The following is a 22,111-nucleotide window of genomic DNA, read 5'->3' on the forward strand; positions in this document are numbered from 1 at the left end:
CCTCTGTATATTCCTTCCACCTTCCTGCTTTCCCTTCTTTGCTTAGAGCTGGGTTTCCTGCAAAGCTCTTGATATTCATACAAGTGGTTCTCTTTTCTCCAAAGGTCTCTTTAATTTGCCTGTAGGCTGTATCTATCTTACCCCTAGTGAGATAAGCCTCTACATCCTTACATTTGTCCTCTAGCCATGCCTTCTTAGCCATTTTGCACTTCCTGTCAATATCATTTTTGAGATGTTTGTATTCCTTTTTGCCTGCTTCATTTACTGCATTTTTATATTTTCTCCTTTCATCAATTAAATTCAATATTTCTTCTGTTACCCAAGGATTTCTATTAGCCCTCCTTTTTCTTACCTACTTTATCGTCTGCTGCCTTCACTACTTCATCCCTCAAAGCTACCCATTCTTCTTCTACTTTACCCGGGCCGCTGAAACATTGCACTTGACGTTTGCGTATGAAGTTGGCAGCCTAACAGAGTAACAAGTGAAGAACGATAGGCGCTAGGCGTTCAGCGTGGGGCGCCAGCCAATCACAGCGCAGTGAGCACTGCTGTTACTCACGTGCTGTGACGTCAAAGTTCCCGCGTTGCCGGCTTTGTTTAGTGAATGTGTATACAACGTGAGTTGTGTGTTGTTTACCGCGTGTTTTCGTTGTACTGTGTGCTATATCGTTGTGACTTTTGTTACGTTGTGAGTTTACGTACTTGGAAAATGCCACCGAAAAGACTTCGTTCACCTAGTGACAATCCTTTGCGTCGAGGGGTGCCGCTAAACAGCCAGGCACTGGAATTGCTACGCAGAACTCGTGAGTTTTACGAGCAGGAGAAAAACTACGTAAGCATTCATGGACAGCCATCAATTCCTGCCGACAAAGTGGTGGAACGTACGTCGAAAACTCTTGGTATTAGTGCAAGAACGGTAGTAAGTAAGGGAGTATTACTACAAAACTTGGAAGATACTGAAGTGAGCCGTAATGATTCCGAGCTGTCTGGATCAAATAATACATTTTTATCAACCCCGGGAAAGAAGAAAAAGCGGCGTAGTCCTATCACAGATTTAGATTCTTTCCAGACTGATGCAGTTTGTAGGCATGTTTATGCTTACTACAGCAGAAAAGAGTATCCGACTGTAGCTAAGTTATTAATCTCTTTAAAAGAAAGTGAACTCTTCAGGGGTGGTAAAACATCACTAAAAATTGTGCTAAAAAATATGGGTTTCCGTTACAAAACGCTAGACGGACGCAAAGTACTGTTAGAGAGGGCACATATTGTTACCGCTCGTAGCATTTTCTTGCACAAAATTGTGGGCGGAGACATTCATTCCATAATTTGGCTAGACGAAACGTGGGTTAATGCCGGGGAAGCTGTCAGTAAATGTTGGACGGATAACACACCCAGCAGTAGCGGCCATCAGCCGACGGGAAGAGGAGCTAGATTAATTGTGGTCCATGCAGGCTCCTGCAGTGGTTTTGTCCCTGACGCACTTTCAGTTTTTAGATAAAAAAAAGACTGATGATTACCATGAAGATATGGATCACGCACGATTTGTTGAGTGGTTCAGGAACCTTTTAAAACAATTTCCTGTCCCTACAACAATAGTAATGGACAATGCTCCATATCATTTGGTGATACAGAACAAAGCCCCAACTACAAATGATCGGAAAGAAATTATGGTGCAGTGGTTACAGGCTCGAAATATTGCAGCGGATATGGGTATGACAAAGGTTCTGTTATATTCTCTTGTTAAAGAAAATAAGCCTACGACACCTACATACGTAGTAGACGAAATTGCCAAGGAGCGGGGTCATACTGTAATAAGGCTGCCACCATATCACTGCCATTTCAACCCTATTGAGTTAGTATGGAGTGACGTAAAAATGTATGTAAGGAACAACAAGAAGTCCTTTACAATAACAGAGGTGGAAAAGCTGTTGCGTGAAGCTCTTGTGACTGTGGATGCAGCCTCATGGAGAAAAAAAGTAGAGCACATCGAGAAGCTTATACGAGCAGCACAGACAATAAAAGGCATTATCAGTGGCCATGAACAATTAATGATTTGTCTTGCCGATGACGACGATGAAGACGGTTTTAGCGATGAATCGGACAACAGTGACGATGGCGAGCTGGATGGAATTGCGCCATTATCGCTGTAAATTGGTGAGTGAAAAAATTCTAATATTGGTTATTTATTGCAATCTCGGTTATTATTTATTTTGTAAACTACGTACATTATTGGTTTTAAAGTACCAGTCGTCAGATGCTTGTTTTTTGTATTTCTTTGCTCCGTTAACGAAAGGGTGCGCATTGTTATGCTTTTACATGCATTATTATACGGTTGTTTACTTCCTGTCATTGCAGTACAACTAAAAACGAGTTTTTATATACATTGTAATTGCTCAATCGCTTGCATTTACGAGACGGACGGAAAACTGTATCGTCTGCTGTGTGTATAGGGGCTGCTGTTGCAACATCGCTATTACAATATAGCCAACCTAACTAGACAAAAAGCGAACTGTCAAGTGCAATGTTTCGCCGGCGGGGGTATATATTTCTTTCCCCCATTCTTGTCAATCGTTCCCTAATGCTCTCCCTGAAACTCTCTACAACCTCTGGTTTAGTCAGTTTATCCAGGTCCCATCTCCTTAAATTAGCACCTTTTTGTAGTTTCTTCAGTTTTAATCTACAGTTCATAACCAATAGATTGTGGTCAGACTCAACATCAGCCCCTGGAAATGCCTTACAATTTAAGACCTGGTTCCTAAATCTCTGTCTTACCATTATTAAATCTCTGATACCTTTTAGTATCTCCAGGTTTCTTCCATGTACACAACCTTCTTTTATGATTCTTGAACCAAGTGTTAGCTATGATTAAGTTATGCTCTGTGCAAAATTCTACCAGACGGCTTCCTCTTTCATTTCTTCCCCCCAATCCATATTCACCTACTATGTTTCCTTCTCTCCCTTTTCCTACTGACGAATTCCAGTCACCCATGACTAATAAATTTTCGTCTCCCTTCCCAACTGAATAATTTCTTTTATCTCATCATACATTTCATCTATTTCTTCCGGTGTATAGAACCTTTAACATTCCTTAGCATTTGGGAGGATGACGGTTCAATCCCGCTTCTGGCCATCCTGATTTAAGTTTTCCGTGATTTCCCTTAATCGCTCCAGGCAAATGCCGGGATGGTTCCTTTGAAAGGGCACGTCCGACTTCCTTCCCCATCCTTCCCTAATCCGATGAGACCGATGACCTCGCTGTTTGGTCTCTTCCCCCAAACAATCCAATCCTTCAACATTCCAAGGATTGACATCATTTACAGCTCCAACGGAAAGTATATTGCCACCTAACACGGAAAAAATGTACTTTCACCTGGGGTATAGTGTATTTTCACCCAGAAAAGGTATATTTTTAACCAGGAAATCCGGAATTTTCTTTTTTCTTATTCACGTATACATCCTAAGTGTTACCGAGCGAGGTGGTGCAGTGGTTAGACACTGGACTCGCATTCGGGAGGACGACGGTTCAATCCCGCACCTGGCCATCCTGATTTAGGTTTTCCGTGATTTCTCTAAATCCCTCCAGGCAAATGCCGGGATGGTTCCTTTCAAAGGGCATGGCCGACTTCCTTCCCCATCCTTCCCTAATCCGCTGAGACCGATGACCTCACTGTCTGGTCTCCTTCCCCAAAGAACCCAACCCCCCCATCCTAAGTGTTGATTTTGCTTTGTAGGATGCTAATAGTTTTACCTATCACCTTCCTAAGCTTTTTCACAGTTAACTGTACACATTCTGTCACAGCAACAATGTTACAGGTACATAATTGTTATCTGCAGCTGATGTAACTGGCAGCTGAGGTAACAGTGCGATACAATTCTGCACATGGAAAGAAGGTGTTACCAAACTCTTGTTCTGAATGGTTTTACTATGATGGCTGTTGTGTAAACAAACAGTTGTCAGTCACTTTCTTATTCTGATCCGAGTATAGTCGTCATTTTTGAGCAGTGATGTTATCTTACTGACTGCTGTATGCCAGTCCTGATCTCACTTAAGGGGAGTACGTATAGCGGAATTGGTAAAAAAGTGACATTTTCGGATTATTATCTCTTATCAATATTTGATCTCTCCTGAGTAATTTGATTCATTATTTGTCGAAAAATTCCTATTGGAAGTGTAGTTTTTATCATTTCAAAGTTATTAGTGTGTGTGTAAAATTATCCGGTCGTTCTGCACTGACTTGCCTAAGCATCTCTATCTCTTGAACTATTCAATCTAAAAGGCTGTGGTTTTCAGCTATTTATTCCTTGAAATCATGTCAATGTTCGTGTTAACAGTTTGGATGCACTGTGTAAACTGAAATGGCGGTATAGCACATGCAGTTTGTTTATTTACTTTGTGGTTGTCGCGTTTCATAAGTTTTGAACTGAAAACATAGTGGTTTGGTGTGTTATTATAAGTTCTTATACCTCTTTTCAACATGACGAAAAGAAAGAGTTGTTTTAAGAAGTGACGTTTCCGTGGAAATCAGCAGATCACAAAATCTGAATCCAGTGTTGATCCTGAAATAGATTTTTCACAGATCTGTGATAAGGACATGTCTACTAGTGCTTTGAAGAGGAAACTTGGAGACCATGAGGATTTATTTAATGGCAAAGATCAAAATAGTTTAGTTTATGTTCTTTTAGATTTGAGTGTGTTAGGACAAGTTTTGCAAGATGCTGTGTCATGTAAGGTTTGTGGTGGGCAAATTAGCATCTCTGAGGACTCATCTGCAAGGACTGGACTGGCTAACAGACTTGATATTCAGCTTGAAGTTTGCAGGCTCTCGACATCATTTTGGACTTCTGAAAAGTGCAAGAACGACTTGTTTGAGAGCAATGTTAGTTTCCTGTGTGGAATGAGGTGCATTGGGAAAGGATTGACTGCAGCTGAAGTATTATGTGCAACGGTGAACTTGCCAAGCCCACCAACCTGATCAAGTAAGTACACAGAAGTGAATTGGTGAATGTGTTAAATCTGTTGTTGTTGCTTCTATGAAAGCTGCTGCTAAAGAAGCACTAGAATTAAATAACACAACAGACTTATCTGTGGCAGTTGATGGCACATGGCAGAAGAGAGGTCACACATCAAAAAATGCAGTTGCAACTGTCATTAGTGTTGTCACAGGTAAAGTTTTAGACATTGAAGTGCTACCTAAATACTGTCATCAGTGTAAATCAGTTGATGAAACAAGTGAAAGCCATAAAACAAATTATGCTAAGAATTATGAGGGAACTAGTGGGGGTATGGAGGCTACTGCAGTTGTTTCTATGTTCAGACGTTCACAACAGGAGAGAGGTGTGTGTTACACGAGTACTTGGGGGATGGTGATTCAAAAGCTTACAAATCAGTAGTGGAAGGCCAACCTTATGGTAATAAGCAGATTTTTAAGATTGAATGTGTGGGCCTCATTCAAAAACAGATGGGAACATGTCTCCAAAAATTGAAGCAGGCAAAAGGAAAAAAGAAGTTATCAGATGGAAAGCCTCTAAATAGTAAAGGAAGACTTGCAGAAAAAAACATTGATGAACTCCATCATTATTATGGAATGTCAATAAGAAACAATACACATGAGCTACAAAGGATGAAACGAGCAGTGTGGGCTACATTCTTCCACAAATCTTCCACTGCTGGCTGAAGTGGCCAGCTTAGGCACTACAGCATGGACCTGCACAACCACTACGGTCGCAGGTTCGAATCCTGCCTTGGGCATGGATGTGTGTGATGTCCTTAGGTTAGTTAGTTTTAAGTAGTTCTAAGTTCCAGACGACTGATGACCTCAGAAGTTAAGTCCCATAGTGCTCAGACCCAGTTGAACCATTTGACATCTTCCACTGATGATACACCTATACATGGTCTTTGTCCACCTGATGCTGATTCATGGTGCAAGTACCGCAAAGCTCAGGCAGCGGGTAGCGAGGAGCAATTTAGGCACAAAAATAGCGTACCATCTGCAGTGATGGAAGCTATTAAACCAATATATAGAGAATTAGCTCATCCTGACCTTCTTTCCAAATGTCTCGATGGTCGAACACAACCTGAATAAGTCTTTCAATAATGTAATTCTGACCTGCATACCAAAAAATGTCTTCGTAGGAGGGAAAACTCTATGCTTGTGTGTTTGTGATGCTGTGATAACGTTTAATGATGGTATAATGGGAAGAATTGGGGTACTAGAGGAACTTAGTATCACTCCAGGTGCCAACACACTGCAAGCCTTTCAGTGAATTGATGGACTTAGGAACATGAAAGCCCAGTGTGCAGCAGAGGAAATGACTAAATAAGCAAGAGACAGGAAAAGAAGGAAGCTTCTAGGTTTGCAGGATAGTCAAGAACAGGATCCAGATAATTCTGATTATGGGCCTGGCTGTTTCTAGAAGCTGGCATGCCTCCGTGTGTAAGTTAATATCAAATAAAACATGTGAACTTGATTTGCCGGATATGACATTTTTAAAATTATTCGACCCATTATCTCAGGAACAATTACAGATATGTATCTCTAATTTTACACTATGTTATCACTTAGTATACTGCAGTTACTGAACCTCCCAAAACATCTCTACCTCTAAAGGTTGTTTACTTATGGAAGAAAAAGTGGACTTTTAAAAGAAAATATTGAACAATATTTTTAAAAAATCACAACTAGCTAATTATTTTCCTGTACATTTTGATTCTGGTTCAGTAATCAGAAAATGAGTGATACTATACACCCCAAAAATTTCAGACCTCTATCTGTTACAGGTTCTGAGATAATGGGTCATCAATATTGCAAATTTAACACTGTGGGTGTAGTATTTACGTACTCCCCTTAAAAGTAAGTTGGGAGTGAAACAAACTTATTCCACTGATATTATGTGACCAAGTTGTTTATGATGTTTGTCCCATGTTTCCTATGTCACTTGTTAAAGCCAACGAGTAGTTTATCCCGCCTAGCACATGTAGGATAATTATGCTGTGAGTGCTGCAACACACACGTATTTTTTCATAGGAAATTAAATGTTAGAGTTTCTAACTGAAAATATTGTTTAAGATTGTGTTCTTATTATTTTGCTGTATTTTTAATTCACTGGAAGTACCAGCAGTCCTAATAGATCATTGACATGAAGTACTTCCACTTTCGAACACATCTGACATATTAACACACAATTTACACATTACAAACGTGCACAGAAATTTGATTTATATCTTCTAGTAGCATCAACAGTAGTAATGTTAGGTTTATTTGCCTGTGGATCGCTTTTGGAAGGATAGTGGACATGTCTTGGTATTACAATTGAAGAACAAGAAGAAGAATGTAATTAATATACACTCCTGGAAATTGAAATAAGAACACCGTGAATTCATTGTCCCAGGAAGGGGAAACTTTATTGACACTTTCCTGGGGTCAGATACATCACATGATCACACTGACAGAACCACAGGCACATAGACACAGGCAACAGAGCATGCACAATGTCGGCACTAGTACAGTGTATATCCACCTTTCGCAGCAATGCAGGCTGCTATTCTCCCATGGCGACGATCGTAGAGATGCTGGATGTAGTCCTGTGGAACGGCTTGCCATGCCATTTCCACCTGGCGCCTCAGTTGGACCAGCGTTCGTGCCGGACGTGCAGACCGCGTGAGACGACGCTTCATCCAGTCCCAAACATGCTCAATGGGGGACAGATCCGGAGATCTTGCTGGCCAGGGTAGTTGACTTACACCTTCTAGAGCACGTTCGGTGGCACGGGATACATGCGAACGTGCATTGTCCTGTTGGAACAGCAAGTTCCCTTGCCGGTCTAGGAATGGTAGAACGATGGGTTCGATGACGGTTTGGATGTACCGTGCACTATTCAGTGTCCCCTCGACGATCACCAGAGGTGTACGGCCAGTGTAGGAGATCGCTCCCCACACCATGATGCCGGTTGTTGGCCCTGTGTGCCTCGGTCGTATGCAGTCCTGATTGTGGCGCTCACCTGCACGGCGCCAAACACGTATACGACCATCATTGGCACCAAGGCAGAAGCGACTCTCATCGCTGTAGACGACACGTCTCCATTCGTCCCTCCATTCACGCCTGTCACGACACCACTGGAGGCGGGCTGCACGATGTTGGGGCGTGAGCGGAAGACGGCCTAACGGTGTGCAGGACCGTAGCCCAGCTTCATGGAGACGGTTGCGAATGGTCCTCGCCGATACCCCAGGAGCAACAGTGTCCCTAATTTGCTGGGAAGTGGCGGTGCGGTCCCCTACGGCACTGCGTAGGATCCTACGGTCTTGTTGTACATCCGTGCTTCGCTGCGGTCCGGTCCCAGGTCGTCGGGCACGTGCACCTTCCGCCGACCACTGGCGACAACATCGATGTACTGTGGAGACTGCACGCCCCACGTGTTGAGCAATTCGGCGGTACGTCCACCCGGCCTCCCGCATGCCCACTATTCGCCCTCGCTCAAAGTCTGTCAACTGCGCATACGGTTCACGTCCACGCTGTCGCGGCATGCTACCAGTGTTAAAGACTGCGATGGAGCTCCGTATGCCACGGCAAACTGGCTGACACTGACGGAGGCGGTGCACAAATGCTGCGCAGCTAGCGCCATTCGACGGCCAACACCGCGGTTCCTGGTGTGTCCGCTGTGCCGTGCGTGTGATCATTGCTTGTACAGCCCTCTCGCAGTGTCCAGAGCAAGTATGGTGGGTCTGACACACCGGTGTCAATGTGTTCTTTTTTCCATTTCCAGGAGTGTACATAGGCATTTACTTACTTACATATGTAATTTAACAAGGAAGTGACCGGTATTCAACCATGGCATTATGTAGGAACCATCGCCGTGTTACCCTGAGGTAATGTAGGGAAACATTAGAAAACGTAAATCAGGATAACCTCTATGACTTGGTGTACAACATAATGAAACTGTGTGACAACATTATCGATAGAGGTTAGTTATTTTACATTGTTTGCTGGCATACCTTCGCACCAAACTATGCAGCCTGCTCAGCAAAATAACTGAACATTCAGAATTCTTGAATATGGTTAGTGGTAATCTAGCTCACTTAATGTTGTTTTTATAACACTGTTTTATGTTTGTCTCAGGCACTGATGCAAGAGTGAATGTTTCACTCAGAGGAATAATCAGACAACGAGAATTTTGCAAAAGTCTGACAGCTATTCATTCCACAGAAACAGATCCATGTCGTATCGTGTATTCACTCCTAAGACAAATTACTGAAAAGGCAACAGCATTCTTTGTAGATGTTTAAAAACTGGTTTTAGATTTTGAAATGCCTATGATAGCATGCTCAATTGGACACTCACAAGCATATCGAGGGAATTTGAAGTACCCTCAAAATGAATCATGTTGGTTAAAATGTGTTATACAAACTATTAGGCTGTATAAAGACAGTGTAAGGAGAAACAGAAAATTTAACGCTTACAATGGAATGAGACAAGGGGACAGCGATTTACCTGTTTCATTTAACCTCATCATCGACCTCTCTGTAATGATGTCAGTAAACTATCCCACAGTGAATACAACTGCAAAGTGTGAACATTACTATACTTGTCTTTGTGGATGATACAGCATTAATAAGTAGTTCGAAAAGCACAATGATAAACTACTACAAAATGGCTGTGAAAACAGAAGTAAATGTTAATGTAGAAAAAACATAATATCTAGTCATATGTAAGTAAATCTGAAGCGCTGCAACTTTACATATAGACTGATATATTTTAAGACAATTAATTATTTCAGTACTTCGGAAATGTTTTTGACAGCAGAACAGATATAGAAAAACGCAATCTAGAAACAGCTAACAGAGCACTTTACAGCTGTATCACCTTGTTAAGGAAAAACTTCAAAATTCACTTTTATCAGGCAACTGTCTTACCAATACCATTGTACAAATCTAAAGCTTTAATAGATGAAAAAGACATACAAAGAAAACCTATCAACGTTTGAAAGAAAAATAATTCGATCTGTAATCGATGAAAATAAAATGTAATGAAGAATAAGAAAGAATGAACTGTGGCAGTTGAACAATCACCTAAACATCATCCAAATGCTGAAGAAGAGGTAGTTGAGCTGGAATGCTCACATAGCAAAAATGTTGGAGGGTAAAATACCTACAGTAGCGCTATGTAGGACAATACAATAGCTGGAATAGGACACAGAATTAGGTGGTGATAAAACACAGCAAGGACTAACTTCAACTCAGAATGGACAACCAATGCACTCTCTTGACACAAACAATTGGAAGAGGCTCATGGAGCAGTCAAGATTGTTGATTAGGCCCGTATCACATGTAAAGTAAACTAAAGCAAAACAGTATTTTTATGCTCCACACAATTCCACTTGTACTTGACTGAACCTGTCACAAAATTCATTTTTTTATAATACATGTTATTCTTCTGTTTCTATTAATTTGTGACTATATTCAATAGTTGCAGGTTGAATTGTCGTTGGAGGTTATGTAGGTTCTTTAAATGGCCTACACAAATAAACAAATATTCAACCCCCCCCCCCCCCCCCCTCCCGTTACAAAGATATCATAAGGAGGTATGATTATCTCAGTAAGTTGGCAGAAAGTTGCAGGGTAAACTATCAACTATTTTATGTACCTCATTTGTTTCTTTTTACTAATCTCAGTGTCTGTTGGTCTTTTGTGATATGACCGAGCGGTTCTAGGCCTTACAGTCTGGAACCGCGTGACTGCTACGGTCGCAGGTTCGAATCCTGCCTTGGGCATGGATGTGTGTGATGTCCTTAGGTTAGTTAGGTTTAAGTAGGTCTAAGTTCTAGGGGACTGATGACCTCAGAAGTTAAGTCCCATAGTGCTCAGTGCCATTTGAACCATTTTCTTTTGTGATAAAGACGTACGTAACTGCACTCTCCCAGTGTTGTGTTAATTAAAATTTATAACAAGCAGAAGTCGCAAGTTTTCATTCTCCTACTGAGCTACGTCCTATTCTCCACCTCCTGATGTGAAGAGGGCTTGCATTTTTTAAATGGACCTCATCGAAGAAATCAACACAGTTACCATTCAAAGTCAGCCCAGAAGTTTTCCAAGAAGAATGAGGTTCATTCCTAATGCGTCTTAGAGATACCATAATTTACATAGTCACACAGGTATAAGAGACTAGCATACAACGTTTCTTAACCCACACACATCTATACCTGTCTGCCTTTCTAGACATATAATTTCTTGTGCTGCTAAACGATAATTACTTTAGCTCTGAGTAGTTCTCTCTCTCTCTCTCTCTCTCTCTCTCTCTCTGTCTCTCCCCCCCCCTTACCAACCACCATATCCGGCGACCCACACTAGGACGTCGCCATTGGGAGAGAGAGAGAGCACTTTTGTTTTAATTTAGAATATTTGTATAATTTTTTAATTTTTCTATTACACTTGTCTTTCTCTGTTTCGTGAATGGGATTCTATGTTACCGCACGGAGGGTGGATATCACATGATGTGGCAAAAGATTTAACGTAGTCAACTGCTTAATTAATTCTCGAAGGAGCGAAAAAGCTAACGAAAAGGCAGGAAAAGTCATGATCCCTTGGGTGCATGACTGCACTTAGTAGCATCTACACCATTAGTGATCATAATACTTTTCCTAACCCAGGTCTCAAAATTGAAGTATTCTCGTAAGATATGTAGACATTTGAACTGAAAATTAATTTTAGGAGAGAAATGCATGCACACGACTGAGTTACGCCAACGATGTATTTTTATACATGTTAGTGAGGGACCACTTACAGTGAAAATGTGCTTAATTCATTAGACATAAAATTGCAGGCAACTGGTATATTTTGTGATCTGTCAAAGGCATTTGCCTGGTAAATCACAATATCCTTTTACATAAATTAGAATATTATAATGTAATAGGAAATGCTGCAAAATGGTTCAAATCTTATATCTCTGGCAGGAAACAGAGGGTGTTATTAGGAAAGAGACATGTATCAAGCTATCAGGCATCATCCAACTGGGAACTAATTACACGTGGGGTCCCACAAGGTTCCATTTTAGGGCCCTTACTTTTTCTTGTGTATATCAATGACCTTTCATCAGTAACATTACCAGATGCCAAGTCTGTTTTGTTTGCCCATGATACAAACATTGCAATAAATAGCAAATCAAGTTTAGTCTTAGAAAGATCGACTCATAAAATATTTTTGAACATTAATCACTGGTTCCTACCCAATTTTTGTTACTAAACTTCGAAAAAATACGCTACATGCAGTTCAGAACTTGTAAGGCTGTCCCACGACTATATATGTCTAACATACGATGACAAGAAGATAGAAGAAGAGGACAGTGTTAAATTCTTGGGATGACTGCTTGATAATAAATTCAACTGGGAGGCGCACATCACAGAACTGCTGAAGCGTCTTAACAAATTTCTGTTTGCAATGCCAATTGGGGATTATTTTTTGGGGTAATTCATCAAGCCAAGCTGAAGTTTTCCAGGCACAAAAACGTGCAGTAAGAGTTATATGTGGTGTGAACACAAGAACATCCTGCAGAAGCCTGTTTAGGGAACTAGGGATACTAACTACTGCTTCCCAATATATTTATTCCTTAATGAAATTTGTCATTAAAAATATATCACTTTTTCAAACCAACAGCTCAATTCATGGAATCAATACTAGAAATAAGAATAATTTTCACAAGGATTTAAAGTCACTTAGTCTTGTACAAAAAGGTGTGCATTATTCAGGAACACACATTTTCAATAACTTGCCAGCACCCATAAAAAGCTTAACAACGAATGAAATTCAGTTTAAGAGAAGCCTAAAGGATTTATTGGTGGCCAACTCCTTCTACTCCATTGATGAATTTCTCAGTATATATATATATATATATATATATATATATATATATATATATATATATATATATGTGTGTGTGTGTGTGTGTGTGTGTGTGTGTGTGTGTGTGTGTGTGTGTGTGTGTGTGTGTGTGTGAGTAATGTGTTCATTGTAAATAGGAATTATAGTAGTTGTATTAAATGACACTCATTCCACTTGTGACCTGTGGAATGTTACATTAGCTTATTTGTTTTAGTTGTAAATATTAGTCATGTATTGTTGTTTTTCTGACATGTTCCACATCCTGGAGGACCTCCTCGCTATGGATCAATTGGATTGAAAGTAAATCTAATCTAATCTGAATAGGATTTGTAGTGGTATCCTCATTATTACAAACAGAATATTTCGTTTTCAAAAGCATTCCTTTATTTTGTAAAATTATCAAAACATGAGTACACAAGATAGCATGTTGTTGCCAGTCCATTTCCGGATATCCAGGCACAAAAATGTCGTTGGCATGGTCGTGGCAACAGATGAAACCAAAACTGAAAATTTCAGGGACAGTGACAACGACCAGTTACGTTTTTCAACTAACATGGACACTGATGATAGTAACATTAGCATTCAAAATGATGTGATGAAGACAGTAGATGAGACAAGGTTGCAATTTTCTCCAGGGTATAGGGAAAATGCAATGCATGTTAGCACTAAATTATTAAATCATTCTTTGCCTACCACACTTCTGCCCAATGCAAACTTGATTGGACAGGGTTTACTGTGAACACTGGAAACCTCGATCACAATGCAGATGTTACAACACTTATTTAAAAATGCTTCAATGATTTTAAGAACGAGTTCAAGAAAGAGCAAAACCAAACACTCAAACAAAGTAATAATGAAAAATTTATTGATCTTTCATTACGCAAAGCATTGATAAAATATTTAATGATTTTACAAAACAACACACAAATACATAAAAGGAATTACTTGAACAGCAAAAGCAAACTCTTGACGGTTTCAAAACTGATATGACTTGGCAAAAGATTTGTGTGCTGATCTTCCAAATGAATTATCAAATAAACTTATAAATATGAGGAAAGGCCAAAAAACACAATTGCTCATTGATTTGTCGCAAGATATAAATAATTTAAGCCGAAAAGTGCCATCAGTAGGGGAGACACAAGAACAGTTCATGGAAAAGGTCAAGGAGGTATTCGAGGCTCAGACAAAAGGAGCAGTCACAATTCTACCAGAATATAAATACACTTGGAGGTACGTGGGTTGCAAGCAGCGTACAAAGGTCTTCCTGAACAGGTGCAAAATCTGTCAGTGCAACTATGTAGCATAAATTTTAAATACTCAGTTCATAAGAAAGGAACAAGAAAGAGTAGATAAAGACATTAAGGAAATAAAAGGAGGACTTTAGGCTGGTATGCTAGACCAAGGCAGTACCATGGCGCAAAAGGCAGTCCGAGAACACAAGGGTTAACTAGATGTGATCGAGGAAGCGATGAAGGCACAAAAGGCAGAACTAAGAGCAGAAATAGATCAGAGGCCGAAAGCAGTGGAGGAAAATTGTGGGTCAACATCATTAGTAACATTGAAAAGGAAAGGGAACATAAAATGCCAAGATACCAGATGTCAACAGACAGAACAGATAATCCGAATATCTATCAGCACTTGAATCCTGTCAGGTGAAATACATTGTAACTATAACATGCTGCCGGCACAGCCAGCTTCTGACAGTATCGTGCAAAGGTATTCTAAATATGATCTGATACATCAAAACAATGCCACACTGGCTATGGATAGTGCTGCATGCCTTTCCACTTTTGTTCACCGATGAAGGCTTATTACAACACAACACAGGCAGTTTCCAATTTTGCCTTCTGGGGCATTCTGCCAAGGAACTGGATCAAAGTGTAGAAGGTACGCTTAGCGGTAGGTTACACACAGGCTGATATTTTGCTGTAGGCCATTGACATGGCAGAAAATGTCACATCTACAAACAGTTTTAAAGGGCCTTCTTAGATAAGTTCTTATACATCGCAGTAAAGGAGGGATTAAGGTGCGAAGTGTTTAACCTTAAGACATTCAGCAGTAAACACAGAAGGCTCAGAAGATACTTTGAGAAGTATCCAAATAAAACCACTTATTGGACAAAACAGATATCACACATGCAAGTCCTAAAAATTTTGAAAAGCTGACTACCAGCTAAGAAACTTGAGATATTAGTTACCACTCCTGAGCACAATACACAGAATTTGCTCAGTTCTCTCGATTCTATTGATATTATTTATGAAGAGGGACCTGCACAACCTCAAAGTGACAGTGTGCAGGTCGATCCCACACAGCCTTATGAACAACACGGCGGGAATGCCAATAACAACCAACACGGTTGACCTCTGTATCCCCCTCGCAGCAATACTAACAGGAACCAATTTGGTTACAGAAAGGAACAAAAATTCAAGCGAGGATATAAAAATTACCAAGGACAGAATCTCAGTCAATCAGTATTTAATGGCCAGACAGATTATAGTCAACAAACAAATAATGTGCAGCCAACTGGGGGCAATGATCCGATTAGCAACTGGCAAGCACAGAATGCAACTGGGCGACATAATAATTCACCACTGGCTGACTATATCAGTACAATCAAAATTACATTTCGAATAGTGGCCACAAACAATGAAATTTCAAATTGAGAGCTGCTCAAGGTACTAGAAGGAGAAACCAGACACATGATGTGCACATAGTCGATGTAACACCCAATGAGGTCAGTTCTCAGGGTATTTCAGAAAACTCAAATCGATGACCAATAATAGGGTTGGGGTATGGAATCTGTTAAAAGCTGTTTTCTTAGATACGACAACTATGGTGTTATCAAAGATGATCTGTGTAAGGAAGATATTACCAAATGTGTAAATGAAAATGAAGATGCAATGCAGGCATTAAGTAATACAAAAATGCTTGGTTTATAGGTACCCATAGTACTGGACACTGGAGCAATGATGAATATAATGTCACAGGGCCTGTTTGATTAGTTACAAAAACTAGGACACATACCGATGCTTCCAGTCCAAAAAAGCTTTAGGAGGTAAATTTAAAGGCGTAAAATTGTAGGTATGGATTCCTATTCCGATTGATAGCTTCTCTTTACAAAACATTTTTCTTGTGGTTGAAAGGCTAATAGTAAACTGCTTTATTGCCATAGACACCTTTAGAGAGTACCAAGCAGAAATTGACATTGGTAAGGGTAAGTGTCATTTTGTTGTGAAGACCAACAATATTCAGTAGACGTAGTCAATTCAAACGCAAGAGAAAGCAAGCCAAAACACACTGCTGACAGCTGAGTACAATTCTTCTATCCTACTGTCACGTCTGTAAACAAACAGCGAATTGAGCAATCACAGGAAGAGAAATAGGCCCTGAGATAATGCACTCCAAGGTAAGTGAACCAGTGTGTCTTACAGAAGCACAAAAGAAGGGACTGCAAGAGCTTGTAATATGGTATGCACATGTTTTTGAATGATTCCCTGGCATAATCAAAGAATACAAATACAAAATGGAGGTGTACCCACACAAAACTTTGTTTTTCATCTTATCCCATTCAATGGGCCAAGGAGGAGGACATGAGGAAAGAGATCAATAGAATGTAAACTGGAACATAATACAGCCATACTTTTCTCCATACTGTAGTCCTATTTTGGTTATTAGCAAACCACGCAGTAGTGTCTGCCTCATGCTTGATGCATTAAAAATAAATAAAATTATTGTACCTGGTAGGGTGTGGCCTGATAACCTGGAAGATCAACTTCTAAAATCTCATAATGTTAAGTGACTCACCATAATAGATCTCCAAGCCTTGTACTCGCAAATTGCACTGGATGAAGATAGCTCTAAGCACACTGAATTTATATTAGGAGGCAGAAGCTATGAGTCTTGTGTTCTCCCTTTTAACCTAAAAGTCAGTGTAGGTGTCAGCACAATCTGGGCAGACTGTCATTCAACTATTAGAACATGCATTAACTTCATCAATGGAACCACACTCACAAAAGTTCTTTTGAACAATATTAATGTTAGCTTTATTGATCTCAGCCACAGAAGATGGCAAAGAATACACAGCTTGTTCACTTATTCCAATCTTGCTGTTGGAAATAACTTAATATACAGGAAACAAAAACATCGGCGTTATCTCATAACTATGCACTATTGCTACCAGGGAAGGACACAAAAACAAAAAAAAAAAAACAAAAAAAACACATGTAAAACACAGCACTTCTGGTTGCTAACACACGAAATGTTTGATTTGTGCAATTGTAGAACCTCTGGTGGCTGGCATGCGAAATGTTTGATGGCGCAGTTTCCAAATGCACACAGACGACATGTTATGATACAACACTACATAACTGCACTGTGTCACCACATCAATCCCCTTGGTGGAAGCAAAGCGTTATTCCAAATAGCAGGCTGGGAAGTGGAAGCAGTGACCAGATCTTGAGGTATGTGTTGGTAGGGGTGCTGCTGTTGTAAGCTGCGCTGGCGGCTTTTAAGGCAGTGCTGCGGGGGTTGGATGTATCTGTAGTCTTGGAAGCTCTGGAATTGCTGCTTCTTGGAAGACGTTAACCAGTTTAACCCTATGTATAGAAACAGCGGTCACCTTTCCGTTAATTGAAATGTCAGTTGTTTTGTCTCCCCTTGTGACTACATGGAAGGGTCCTGAGTATGATGCCTTCAATGTGTAACATAATGTGGGGACAGGTTTTCAAGTCACGATACATGAGGGTGGTAGTTGTACCGTGTCTGTGAGGCTGGTGTGGGTTGATTCAGGCAATGTGCTCCCATAGGAATTGTGGATCATAATTCCTTGGTTGTGACAGATCATTTGTTTTCACAAATTCTCCTGGAATCCTCAGTGTCTGACAGTACACAAGTTCCACCAAAGAAGCGCCTAGATCTAGTTTGGAAGTGTTTATGGGGCTGACTAATACTGTGGGAAGGAACTAGGTCCATTTAGTGTCATGGCACATTAGTGCTCCCTTAAGTGACAGCTTGTAGTTTTGTGGTCAGTTGTGCTACAGAACTTGTCTGAACAAGCTGGATTCAAATTGCCATCCTCTGTCTGTCATTGTGAGTAACAGACAACCAAAGCACGACACCCTATACAAGCATGAAAGTGAAAGCCAGAGAGTCTGCTGAAATGTTGTCCACTGGATGGCTTCTGGCCAATAGGTGTAAAGGTCTATCACTGTAAGTATGTACTGTTGGCTGTCAGACGCTGGCAATGTACCAACGATGTCAATGTGGATATAACTGAAATGGGCCATTGTGATCGGAAAGTTCCCTATCAGTGCCTGCGTGTGGCAGTGTATCTTGCTGCATTGGCATTTAAGACAGCAACTCGCCCATTCACGGCATTCTTTCTGTATACTCAACCATGTGTAACGATTTGTCACTTGTCGGGTTGTCGATTGAATACCACAGTAGCACAAGTCGTGTAGCATAGTGAAGACGTCCCTTCTGAAGGCAGCTGGTAGGAGCGGCCGCGGTTTCGACGTGTTTATGTCACAACACAGCTTGACAACACTCTGGAATTTTGATAAGTTGCAGATCGAATGCCGATGTTCCTACCGATAATGTCCTTGTAGTTCTTGACCTGATTGTTGAGCAGCGGCGTGCTAGTAGTACTGCTGACCCGAGACAAACAATCAGCTACCACACTGTCAGTGCAAGAGATGTGCCGGAGGTCCATACTGAATTGTGAGATGAACATTAGCTGACTGCGTTGCCTAGGTGAACACTTTGTATTGTTTTGGCGAAAGGTGTCAGTCGGCAGTTTGTTATTGATGTAGATATAACAAAGTCTTTAGCTTCCACGTGAGGTCTTATTTGACAGACTCATAACGAGCCAAAAGTTCTGGTGCTCCACAGCTTTTGTGAGGGTGGTAGTTTGCACGAGAAAAATGCGAGTGGTTGCCATGTGTCACTACATCGTTGTTGCAACGTTGCGCCAATCACATTCTGGCTTGTGTCGACCACTAGTGCCAAAGGTACATTAGGCTCAGGGTGCAAAAACAGTGCGGAACCTGCAATGCTCTGTTTGGCCGCTTCAAACGCCACACACATGCTCCCAGTCCATGTTATAGGCGAGTAACGCCTGTAATTTTGGCTGGTGAGCGCTCCACTTCATGGTTGTTGCATCTCGGCAGTGTGTGGCAAGTGGCAGCGGAAAAATTTTACGTACTGAGGAATTGACGCAATTCCTTGGCTGTACCTGGGCGTAAAATCCGTAAGAGGGCTTTCACCTTCTCTGGCAGTGGTAGCAATCCTTAAAAACTTCTGTTAAATGTTGCTGATATTGCTCTGCTGATAGCGAAAAATCTAAAATATCGTCCAGGTAATCGAAAGCAAAAGTTAGGCCCTGTAGCACAAAATCAATGCAACATTATCAGGTGTGAGCAGTGTTCCTGGGTCCAAAAGTCATAAATTTTCTCTCAAACAGCCCAAAAGACGTGATGATCGCTATCTTGTTCTGCTATAGGGATCTGTGTATGCTTTTGCATAGTCCAGGACATTAAAAATAACTGCTCCACTCAATGCATGTAACAATGGCACTGGGTACCTGTCCGGTATTGTTCTGGCATTCAGGGCGCTGTAGTCACCACAAGGCCGCCAAGCACCATCCTTTTTCGGGACTTCATGTAGCGGTGAGGACCAGGGGCTGCCAGATGGCCGCATTACACCTTAACAAATCATACCGCCGATCTCTGTTTTCCCAATTTTAAGACGATCTGGAGCCAAAGTTGAGGTCTACAAGACATAGGAGTTACGTCGGTTTTCTACATGTAGTGGACAGTGTCATGTCTTACCTTCTTATGTGCTCCAGGATATTGTGTCAGAAATCCATTCAGCTACTCCATGTACTTGCTGTTTGCCACTTGTATTACTTTGGCAGTATGAACAGCTGTATTACGCCGAAATCAGGACACTGTTAAGCCTTTGGTGTTGTCAACTAGGCACGAGTACTTCATGTCTGGCAGTAGATTACAATGGGCGAGGAAGACCGATCCAGTGCTAGGTTCGGTGGTGTCTGCAACTGCAAAATCCCACACGAAGGCTCATCATAAACCCTGCTCTAGTTCCAAGCACAGTGTGCCACAAGTTGTTATGACTGAGTTGTTTGCACCAGACAGACAGAATAAAGTGGGTGGTCGCTTCCTGTGCAACATAGTCTGTGGATAAATGGGCAAATTGGACTCAAACTCTATCAAATATTTCCAGCTTGTTCACTGATCAGTAAGAAAACCGGCATAGAGACACTGACGGCAATCGAGGAGGCGCCTACTTTGGACTGCCATTGCCATTTGCGTAAGTGAAAGGAGCTGTACATCTGTGCGTTTGCTCCCTGAATTTCCGCTGGTACCAGCAGATACCTTGTTGCTCAGGTTCAGTCGCAGAAGAAGTTGTTGATGACATGCTGTATGAGAGTCAGCAGTATCGATTATGGCTTCTGTCACTGCTCAGGTCATGCTGAGATAACAGTTCACAGAACTGCTGAGTCAGTAGATCTACTTTGGCCACCAAAGCATTGCAGGCTTCGTGTAAAATTGCTGGCATTGCACTAGCACACTGTGCAGTACTTGCACTGAGAAGGTCCCTGTGTCATCGCATCCTGGATTTTATTAGCAAGTTCCGTATGAAGTCCAATGGTGTATCAGATTGTGATGCTACAATTGCTTTGACAGGTAGTGGCGAAGGAGTGCTCCATATTGTGTGCAGCAAGCTGTCCAGAATGGTCCCACGTCTACTTTGCTTCTTAGGTGCCGCAAGTAATGTGAAGGCTTTCAGTTTTCAATATCTTTCTGAGTGAGAACTTGACAGGTTCGCTCTTCCTGTAATGGTGACACTCGCCAGACCAAGTCTGCTTTAAGCTGGTCATAGGAGTTAGCCTCTGGTGGCGAGGTAATTATATCTTGCACTTCTGCAGAGTACTGATGGTCTAATTGGCTTGCTACCAGCATAAACTTGGTAGTGTCTGCTGAAATTCCAGAATAGATAAAACGGGCCTCCACCTCTGCAAACAACAAATCTGGATTGTGTGGCCATCATGACACGACGGGGTTCATGCCACTCATTTTGTAATTCTCTTCTGTAAAAGCTACACAGGTATATCACGTTAGAGTCACCAATTTGTCAGCACAAGCAGGGCAGACTGTCGTTTGACTACTAGAACCTGTGTGCACTTCATCTATGGAACCACACTACACAAAAACTCCTTTGAACAATATTATAATTAGGTTTATTGATCACAGCCATAGGAGACGGCAAAGAATACTTGGCTTGTTTGATTGTCCCGAGCTTATAGTTGAAAATAACTTAACCTCTAGAGACCTGAAGTCAGAGTTATACAGTAAATCGAACAAAACAAGCTTTCATGTATTGGTTGGCCCCACTGATCGTAAAATATTCATGATTTTTTTTGTGTTTACATATTGTTGCAGGCCATGTATCATATCCAATACATTGGGTTGCTAACAGGGCAATCTGCCACACACAATGAAGAAATAAATGTTACCTTAATTTTGGTTATTTGCATGACATACACTCCGCAACCTAGAAAATGCACAAAATTGTTACAATTGTCTCATTACATGTTCTTGTTGCAATATTAATTGTTAAAAATATAATAGATAAAAAAATTACAAAAACTTTTTACAAATTTTTAAAAATGTTGCAGGAGATTCTTATGAAGTATGAAACTTTTTCAAACAGTTTCTTTCCAAAGTAAAGCACAAAAACACCATACATTCAGAAAATCTCACATTCGTTAGCTTTGAACAACCCGTTCCTCTGCATCTCCATCTGTTCTTTTTTTCGATAGCCATTTCTGGCATGTGCAAAGCACATTTGTATTTTTTGGCCACTAGTGGTTTTGGCTGAACTAATCTTCTCTTCTTTTCATTGTGCTCTTCCCTTTCCTCTTCATTACCATCCTTTTCATATCTATCTGGGTTGTTGTGTTTCTTTTGGGGGTGCTGAACATCAGATTTTCAGCAACATCCACCTTGAAGGAGAAATATGATATTTGTTTCCTTTGCCATTTCTCTTCAAGTGCAGCATTCTTGTATACATTATATCATGCAGCAATAGTAAAATTTAAAAAATGGTGGAGTACCCTTACTGCCCACTTCTTCGTTCTACCTCTCATGGCATGTTTTCTAATTACACTCTCTATAAGATCCACACCACCCATGTGAGAGTTATACGTCTTTACAGCAAAAGGAC

Source organism: Schistocerca gregaria, chromosome 6 (assembly GCF_023897955.1).
Source record: "Schistocerca gregaria isolate iqSchGreg1 chromosome 6, iqSchGreg1.2, whole genome shotgun sequence".
In the NCBI taxonomy this organism is placed as follows: domain Eukaryota; kingdom Metazoa; phylum Arthropoda; class Insecta; order Orthoptera; family Acrididae; genus Schistocerca; species Schistocerca gregaria.